General features: G+C 41.3%; 1 non-coding gene across 1 annotated transcript; it reads left to right on the plus strand.

The window, feature by feature from the left end:
* The first annotated feature begins 244 nt into the window (after positions 1 to 244).
* On the plus strand, positions 245 to 318 carry trnat-cgu (transfer RNA threonine (anticodon CGU)). The gene has a single exon. It is a non-coding gene; the product is annotated as a tRNA-Thr (tRNA).
* The last annotated feature ends 8,568 nt before the right edge of the window (positions 319 to 8,886 follow it).

An 8,886-nucleotide genomic window follows, 5' to 3' on the forward strand; every position in this document is an offset into this window, starting at 1 on the left:
CATCCTCTTCCTCCTGTCACTTTAACCAGGTGAAACTACCAGTTTTAAATGAATGCAAGAAGAGATTATGTTTTTCTGTGTCTTTTCAGTGAAGAATTTTCAGCTTTAAACTGTTTGTATTTGAAAATACGAGGATTTATTGCAATTCTCTGTTAGCAATATTGATCTGAAAACACATGTCCAAGCACTGTGAGGAAGTGGTTAAGCATCTTCACATATAGGTGAGTAAGCGCGTTTCTACTATGGCGCCGTGGCTTAGTTGGTTAAAGCGCTTATCTCGTAAACAAGAAAGCTGGGGTTCAACTCCCAGCGGTGCCTACTTGTTGCGTGCACGTTTGGGCTTTGTGTTTCAAGTCTTCACAAAAGTAACTCAGTGTTGTTTTGCACTTTCACGCTGTTATGATTTGGTGATCCAGGTTAGGTTCCAACAGTGAATGCCACTTTTTTTATATTCCGAACTATTACTTATATCTGTGGTTTCTTTCCACTATTCCAGAAGCACTCCTGCTTCTCCTCATCTTATATTCCCCCTCCTTCATTCCCAGTTGGGTCGGAACAACGAGATGAGGCAGGAGACGCTGCAGATTTGCCGGGGAATATTGTGGTAATGGCAGAGATAGCACCAGCTGTTCACTCTCATTCTCTGATGTCACCGTTCATACACTTAAACTAACAGTATATACATCGTTGTGCTTCTTTATTTGTAGTCTAATTGTTTTATTTTTCCTGGTGGATTAGGAATTCTATTTTGAATTCGAAACAGTCATAATTGTTTGAGGAAGAAGTGTCGCCTTGCCTGGTTTGAAGTGGCAGACACATTATCCGGAGAATGTGAGCCCAGTTCAATGCACTAATGTCAGTGGACAAAAAGCCTCTCAGCAGCTCCACACTCAAACTGTCACGAAATGTCAGACTTTTCATAGAGCTGAAATAGGTAATGAGCTGGATGAACAGACAGAGTGTCGGAGAATGTGAAACAGGAAGAGGGTGGGACAAAGAGAGACAGATGGAGCAATGTGCTGAGTTAGACACTGAAAGGACCAATTCTCCATTCGACATTGCTGCAAACCGAGAAAAGGGAAACGAAAGAAGGCAATCATTTAAGCACAGCCTTTCACCAGCTGAGAGCAAAGGAAACAGCATTACAGTCAATAAAGTCCTTTTGAATTTATAAAGGTGACGGTTGTCTGGCATTGAGATATTTTGATAAAAATCCTGATTCAACAGATAAGACTGATAATTTCCCAGCATTATAATATAGTAATGCATAAGGAACGGATTTCTGTCGATCTAAAACATTAACTCAATTTTCTCCACAGACGCTGTCAGGCCTGCTGACTTTGTACAACAATTCATGGTTTTGTTCAGATTTACATTATCAAAAAAAATGAAAATAAACATCCTGTTGATCGCTTCATTTTTAAAACCCATCAGAAAATAAAACTGGTTACACTCTCAGACACAAATATACATTACACCGACTGTACACATGCAAACATGCAAACCCACTTTCAAATTTAGGCCGTGGCAGACCCAAGACCGAACGTCTCCTTATCGTCTTCGAGTCTCGACAACGCATTGGGAAATCACGTTTTCGCGACCTGCCAAATGCACAACTGTCAAATTGACTGGCTGTAACACCAAGCTCCATCGAAACAGCCTGCCCTTGGCAGAGTGGGAGCGGGAGAATAATATTGATTCACAGATACGTTTTCAACTACAAATTCACTCTGTCATCACGACCACGTTATTACATCTCAGGAACAGTACCTGACTGTATCGCACCTCAACAGAAAGTGACAACTTTAGATGCTGAAGATCAAAGTCAATAAGTGTAGCACTTGGAAATCACAGCCTGTCAGGCATCATCTAAGGAGCAGGGAAATCGACGATTCAAGAATTCCTGATCAACATCTTGTACGCGAAACATAGAATTTCCTGCTCCCCGGATGCTGCTTGACCAGCACCACACTTTTTGACTCTATTCCCAACTCAGCTGATCTGCTTCGGAAAATTGGTGATGAACTTGCCAGCATTCAGTTTGAATCTTCTGTCACATGTTTGACAGCTTGCAACTTTCCATTCCTCATAAAATCAGATCATTCAAGTTACTAGCTAAAGATGAACTGTGGATGCAGGAAATCTAAACCACAAGCATAATTGCTGGAGAAACTCTGCATTCTCTGATATCAACTGAGTATTTGAACATCAATCTGTGAACAGGAAAAGAGAAAGCTGCAATTTGATAACTGCAACACTTCGCTTCTCCAAAAAAAGACATCATGAAATGCAGTATTTCGATCAGGCTCTCACCGTCTCAAGTACTGTTAGGAGTGCGGAAATAAATATTGTCCCAGTCATTGCTGAACAATTGAATAAAAAGACTTATTGCGTTCCTAATCAGTTATTACCACGGCAGACCATGTTCATGTGATCCATAAAGAAGGACAGCCAGGTCTCTCTGTATTCCAGAGTCCTGAAATATCTAATTTAAATAAAAGGATCAGTATTGAATGTTCCTGCGAACATCTCATTCTCCACGTAATACTGCATTGGTCAATATTTTACTCACAAAATTCCTCATCTCAACATCACTCAATTTTTATATCCTTAACGTTCTCTTCACCGTTTACCTTTCAAATTATTTTCACCAAGTACGTGCCTATTATTTTTTTAAATCGAAGACTAAGCTGAGATGATGTCTGTTGGAAATCCAAATATCTCTCTATCACACATTGTCCCTTGTTTAGTGTGTCCGTGTAAAATGCGTTAAACTTGTGCCCTCAGGTTTTGAATTCCACCATCCTGGATAAAACAAGGCCTAAGCCAGTCACCGATCCAACCCCAGTCATGATTTTATAAACGCCTACAAGTTTACACACCAGCCTGAAACACTGCCGGGAAAAGACCCTGCTCAAACACTCTCTCTTTACAACTCAAGCCCTCTCGACACTGTAACATCCTTGGAAATCTTTTCTGCACTCTTTCAGGTTTTACAATATCTTTCCTGGTGAAGGTGATCGGAATTGTCAGCAATATTCTATATGTGGCTCCACGAATGTTCTGTACAGCCAGAACATGACATGTGAAATTCAATAATCAATGTTCTGACTAATGAAGGCAAGCGTGCCAAATGCTTTCTTCACGAACTTTTCGACATGTGACCCCTATTTTCCTGCTCTCATAATCTTATTTGACTTATAAAGTCGAGCTTGTTTTCTTAACTACTATATTCTGCTGCCTTCACAAATCTGTGGACCCACAGGCAAAGTCACTCTGTTCCTATGGGTTTCCCAGTGCCCTACCATTCGTTGAGTACTCTTATGATGTGTTACTTACGAAATGCATCGCCTGATGTTTTTATTGTTATTTTCAACTCCCCCTATCTGCCCATTTGACAAATCCACCTCTGAAATCCTGGTACCTAAGATCTTCTTCCTCACTGTTCACTACTTTGCCAATCTTCATATCCTTCCCAAATTTTCTTATCATTTTTCCAACATTATTTCTATATTGTTTATGTGCAATCACAAACATTAAGGGACACAGCATCGATCATTGTGGTACACCACTTAATACCATTTCCACGTGTCAGAAACAACACCTTCCTTTGTCTCGAACCACCCAAATAAGTTTGGGTCCAACTTACCACGTGACCCTGTATCCCTTTTATATTAACCCTGTCACCAGTCTCCGTTGTGGGAACTTGTCTAAGGCTTTCTAAAATCCTCATAAACTAAATCAATTTCGCTCTCCTCGTTTCGATATCTGATCACTTATTTAAAAAATTAATCTGATCTGTCAGGCATGAATTCCTCTAATAAAAACATGCTGACTTTCGCTGGTCAAACTTTCTCTGAAGAAGTTGCAATTAATTCTTTCCATAAGAGGCGTCTCCATAAGATTCCCTCCATATGAAGTTCGAATAACTGCTCTGTAATTTGCTGCATTATCTCTGCCAGCCTTATTGAAAACTGGAAACAAGTTAGTAGTCCTGAAATTCTGTAACCACTCCCAGGTGGCCAAAAAGGAATGTAAAACATTATTCAGAACACGTGTAACTTTTTCTCCAGTCTCACAAAACAACGTGAGACACAACCCCATTCGGAACTCAGCATTTGCCCAATTTTAGCCTGTCAAAACCTCCAATACCGTCTCAGTCGCGATGTGAAACGGCTCAAAGAACTCTCAGTCTCTCATCCCTGCATTCTGTACCCATAAATGACCACACAAGGACTGTTCCCCGGCTGCATATGTAAGATGATTCACTCAGTTATCCCATTTACTGACACAACTGTACTATCACACTGGAGGGAGATTATTCACGTATTGTATGTGGAAAAAGCTGCTTCAGCCATTGCGCCTATAAATCCTTTTGCTTTGATAACCAAAGGCACACTGTCACAATGAGAAAGAGTTTTAGTACTATCTATCTGAAAAAAATGTCACTAAGTTCCACCTCGTGCAGAAACTCCAGTCTGTTCAGATTTGGCATGAGATTTTTTTCTCTCTCTCTTTCTGTTGTTGATCGCATTCAAAATAGAACTGCGTGACAAATCCCATACAAATGATTGCTGCATTAATAAATTTAAGAAGTTGATGCCTATGGCTCACATTGCAATAGGACGAATCGACAAGAGAGGTTTTCAAAAGGAACAGAGTACTGTCTTCGCTGCAGAGGATCATTGATGACGGACGATCTCAGGCCACCAAAAGGGCACACGCACGACCTTTGTTCCTCCATCATTCACAGTGTCAGATGGCCTGAGACAGAGATGTGCGCCAAGGAACAGGTTCAAAAGCAGAATTTGCTGGAACAGCTAAGCAGGTTTGGCAGCATCTGAGAAGAGAAATAAGAGTTAGCATTGCCGGTCCAGTGACCCTTCTTCAGAACTGATGGTACCTACGAAATCTTGACCTATCGGCAGAAGATAGGGTGGTGGGATTGGTATCAGAATTAAACGGTAGTTTGGTGCAGAATTCAGAGAGAGAAGAATAATTGGATAAACTAATGGATAATGATCAAGCTGAGAGGGTGAGTAGCTTTTTTATGGAGACTGTTAGTGACTAAACATAGATAGTGTGTAATGGCTGCATATGTGATGACAAGGAGTGATGTGCGAGGTGGAGGGCAAGGAGATGGATGAGCTCAGGACCTAAAAGTATTGAAATTGATGGATCTGGAGGGCTGCAGCATCCCCAAATGGAAAATGTGATGTTGTTCTTCACTCATATGATGAGCTTCTCCGGAACACTGCAGTAAGCCTGAGACAGAGATGTTGGCCAAGGAACGGGCTGGTCCGCTAATGTGGCTGGGAAGTGGTAGTTTAGTGTCTTTCATGAAGATGGAACTTGGATTTTCTGAAAAGCAGTCACTCAGTCCGCACTTCATTTCCCAAGACAGTCGAGACAACATACCGAGCAGTGAATGTAATGGACTGGGTTGTTTGAAGTGCAGGCAAAGTGTTTCTTCACCTGGAAGATGTGTTTGGGCCCTTGGTTACTGAGGAGGGAGGACGTAAGTGGATAGTTGAGGTGAAACAAGATGTAAAAAGGAAGGATTATTCACGAGATGTTATGAAAGATGTTGGAAATCATGAGGCTAAGAAAGCTATCATAAAGACCGTTTATCAAATGATTGTAGCAATTGGAACAAGGTTGACGAGTTAATGACAAAAATCATTAAGAATTAATATGTTTTCGTAACCATTACGGATACATGGTTACAGGGTGGTCATGACTGGATGCTAAATATCCGGGATTTCAGACTTTTCGGAAGGACAGACAGGAGAGTCTGATATTCCAGGACAAATTCAACGTGGTACTGTGAGATGGTATAGGTTCGATAGAGAATGTGTTTGAATCTATTTTGTTGGAAATTAGAAATTCTAAGAAGAAACTTCCACTGATAGGCGTAGTGTGTAGACCACCAAATAAATGATTACATTGGGGAGGTGAATACACAAAGAAATAAGTAATGCTGGTCAAAATGGGCCGAATATTAACTTTGGGGATTTTAATCGACATGTAGATTGGTCGAACTAGCTCAGTCTGTGTTGCCTTGAGGAGGACGTTGTTGGATTTAATCGTGATGGTTTTCCTGAACAGTATGTCAAAGAAACGTCGAGGTAGCAGAGCTATTGTCGATCTGGTCCTCTGTAGTGAGACAGGAATAATCAAATACCTCATCATTAAGAATCCGCTTGCAAGGAGTGATCACAGTATGGTTGAATTGAGAATGCAGATGGAGAGTATGAAGGTAAAAACCAATGCCAGATCCCTGTGCATATACAAGGGGCTCTACAATAGAAAGGGGAGAACCTGGCAAAGTCGACTCAAAACAAAAAAAATGGCGGGTCAGATGATGAGCAGAGCTTTCAATTACGTTTTTCAAAGTGATGAGCATAATTATATTCCATTGTAAAGGAAGGACAGCAAGAAAAGGTGTAATCTGGCATGGTTGTCTCAAGAAATAAGGAAGGCTATCCAATTAAGGAGAGGGCATACAAAGTGGGTAAAATCAGCATGAAACTGGAAGATTCGGCAAGCTTTCCCGGTCAACAGAATGCCACAACAGTGCTGTAAATAACCGTAAGAAAGAACATGAGAGAAAAAAAAAACTCACACAGATTATAAAGACGTCCATCAGAAGTTTTGACAATAAAAGACAGCGAAAAAGAGTGGTTAAAGTGAACGTTGGTCCTTTAGGAATTTAGGTATGGGATGTGATGAAATGGCTGAGGCATTGAACAGTTATTGTGTATCGTTCTTCACAGTGGAAGACACTAATACATGCCAGTAATTGACAAAGAGATGGATGTCGGTGGGGACCTGGAAACAATCTTTATTTCGTAAAAGCTAGTGTTGGGCAAACTAATGCAGCTAAGGATAGACAGTCTCCTGTCGCTGATGGAATGCATCCCAAGATGCTAAAAGAGTTGGTGGGGGAAATAACAGGTGTACTAGAGGTAATCTTGCAAATTCGCTGGACTCTGGGGCAATTCGAGCTGATTGGAATACAGTAAATCTGGCGCCACTGTTAAAAAAAAGGAAGGAAGACAAGAGAGGGGGTAATACATCCACTAGCTTAACTTCTGTAGTCGAGAAGGTGCTTGAGTCTACTATCAAGGAAGGAATAAGAGGTCACTACGATAGAGATTGAACAGACACAGCACGGATTCATGTAGGGCTGGTCATGCTTTACAAATATATTGGTATTCTATCAAGACATGACTCGTATGATGGATAACGGGGACTCAGTGAATGTGGTGTATCTAGATTTCCAAAAGAACTTCGACAAGGTGCACACAAGATGCTGATGCGCAAGGTCAGGATGCATGATGTTAGTGGTCGAGTATAAGCATGGATAAAGGAATGGTTAACTAACAGGAAGCAAAAAGTGACGATAAATGTGTCCTGTTCTGGCTGGCAACCGGTGAGTAGTAGTGAGCCTCAGAGATGGGATTTGGAACTGTAATTATTAACAATCTATATAGATAATTTGTAGTTGGTGACAACTTTACAGATGACACGAAAATGAATGGCAGTGGACAATGCGCAGAGGAATGTGAAACTTTGTAGAGGAAAATAGTTACATTGAATAAGTGGGCAAAGGTTTAGCAGATGAAACGTGAAGTCATCCATTTTGTTAGAAGTTACAGAGAAAGGGTTATTACTTGTCGACTAAAATGTTGAAGCATGCTGTTGTACAGGGGGACCTGGCTGTCCTTGTGCAAGAATCACAAAGGTCGGGTCTGCAGGTACAACAAGTAAGTAGGTAGGCAAATGGAATGTTGTCTTTCATTACTAAAGAGGGTGAGGTTAAAAGAGGAGAGGTTATTTTGCCGCTGTACAGGGTGCTGGTGAGGACATTCTTAGAGTACTGTGAGCAGGTTTGGTCTCATGACTTGATAAAGGATGGTCTGGCACTGGAAGAGGTGCAGAAGGTGTAAACTAGGATAATGCCGAACTTGAGGGGATAGGGTTATGAGGAGAGACTGAGTGGATTGGGATTATATTCATTGGAATTCAGAAGAATTAGGAGAGACCTTATAGAAATATGTACAATTTTGAAAGGAATATGTAAGATAGAAGTAGAAAGGATATTACAACTGGCGGGTGAAATTTGGAAGAGAGGGCACAGCCTCAAGATTAGAGGCTGGAGCAGATTCAGCACAGAATTGATAAGGAACTTATAAACCAAAGGTTTGTTACTCTTTGCAATCCTCGATTCCTGATGAAGGATTTTTGCATGAAAGCTCAATTTTCCTGCTCATCAGATGCTGTCTCCCCTGCTACGCTATTTGCAGCATCGCACTCTTAGCCCTAATCTCCAACATGTGTAGTCCTCACTTTCAAAATTAGAATTCTTTGCCCAGTGAAGTAGTTGACATCAATTCAGTAAACGTTGTTTATGGCCATGATCTTATTTTTGAACAATAAACGAAGTAAGGGATACAGTGAGAGGACGGATAAATGGATCTAAGCGCACGAAAGGATCAGCCATGAATGTATTGAATGGCGGAGCAGGCTCGAAGGGCTGGAGGGCTTACACCTGCTCCTATTTCTGATATTTCATGACTGCATGGTTCACATCTTCAGCAATTGCAGGGGATGATTCCACAGTGCCATGTGGGGAGGTGTTAGGAGTGAAGGCAGAATGCACCAGTGTGTCCCAGATTGAAGGTTTCATGCGGAAGGCAGAGGTGAGAGGAATATGTGCATGGCGATGGCATTTTGCTGGAGCTGGTGGAATTGCAAAAATCAATGATCACTTGAAGCACCCACAGCACATAAAGCTACAGAACAAGTTCAGGAAAATGGGATGAGTGTGGAATGGCGCTTGATGCCTGACATTGGCAAGAAGGGCCAAAAGGCTATGAAAGG

The sequence above is a fragment of the Chiloscyllium punctatum genome, chromosome 35 (assembly GCF_047496795.1).
Source record: "Chiloscyllium punctatum isolate Juve2018m chromosome 35, sChiPun1.3, whole genome shotgun sequence".
NCBI lineage: Eukaryota > Metazoa > Chordata > Chondrichthyes > Orectolobiformes > Hemiscylliidae > Chiloscyllium > Chiloscyllium punctatum.